At 25.2% G+C, this 1008-nt stretch overlaps 1 protein-coding gene across 1 annotated transcript in view; it reads left to right on the forward strand.

Annotated features, from left to right (window-relative positions):
- The window catches only part of LOC126899563 (putative serine protease K12H4.7), a 156470-nt gene that overhangs the window by 7845 nt on the left and 147617 nt on the right, over positions 1-1008 (forward strand). The gene's annotated exons all lie outside the window — the stretch shown is intronic.

Consider the following 1008-nt stretch of genomic DNA (forward strand, 5'->3'; position numbering starts at 1 on the left):
ACTGTCAGATATCATTATACTTGATCCAACTATGCCACGTCACCACTGTGCCGCGACCCCCCTGTGCTGGGTTTTTTTAGTAATTATATCAATTTATTTTTAAAAAGGCACTAGTATAGAATTTACTCAATACCTACAAAAAAGAATGAACCAATAAGTTAATACTTATTTGAGTCATTATGATATCTTAACTATATGCTATGTTAAGTGGAAAAAATGATACATAATAAATGTATTCGTAAAAAATTATAAAGTTATGTTTATGAATAAAATGAAATTACACCTTTCAGAAAAGCTAGATACAAAAATAGTGCTTATTATTTAAAAAAAAAATGTATAAACATGCAAAATCATGTTTGAGTATCGTATTACTGGCTTGTTAAATTAATTAGATTAGAAACATAATTTTAAGTAAAAATTAAATTAAAAGCAAAGTATCAGATATCTTATTTTAACAAATTTTAAAATTTTATATTTTTCATAATTTCTGAATGTTTAGAATTTATAATACATGATTTCAAAATAGGTTATTTTATGTATTTATGTTATTATTTATATATTAATATATTTTATTATTGTGGACTATTAGATGTGATTATTATATATCTTGATATAGTAATACAAATACAAAATAAGTATAATATAAAAGCTTTGTGATATTGGGGCACAGCTCACATGATGATTTTTATCATAAAGATTTTTCAACTCATCCTAATTACAAAGTAATTTATCAGCCACTGCTTTCTGTTTAAAATAATTTATAAAAATATTTAGAGACCAACAGTTTAGTCTTGTACTGTAATACCACATTTTATATCAAAGTCCTGTTAAGGATTCTTAGTATAGTATTAAAATAAAAAAACCCAGCACAGGGGGGTCGCGGCACAGTGGTGACGTGGTATAGATGGATTAAGTATAATGATATCTGACAGTGATTAAAATCACTATCAAAAAAAAACGCTTCGATGCAAATCTTTAGATAGTGTTTAATTTTAAAAAATTGGTGGA

The sequence above is a fragment of the Daktulosphaira vitifoliae genome, unplaced genomic scaffold (genome assembly GCF_025091365.1).
Source record: "Daktulosphaira vitifoliae isolate Bord-2020 unplaced genomic scaffold, ASM2509136v1 Scaffold_2, whole genome shotgun sequence".
Classification (NCBI taxonomy): Eukaryota; Metazoa; Arthropoda; class Insecta; order Hemiptera; family Phylloxeridae; genus Daktulosphaira; species Daktulosphaira vitifoliae.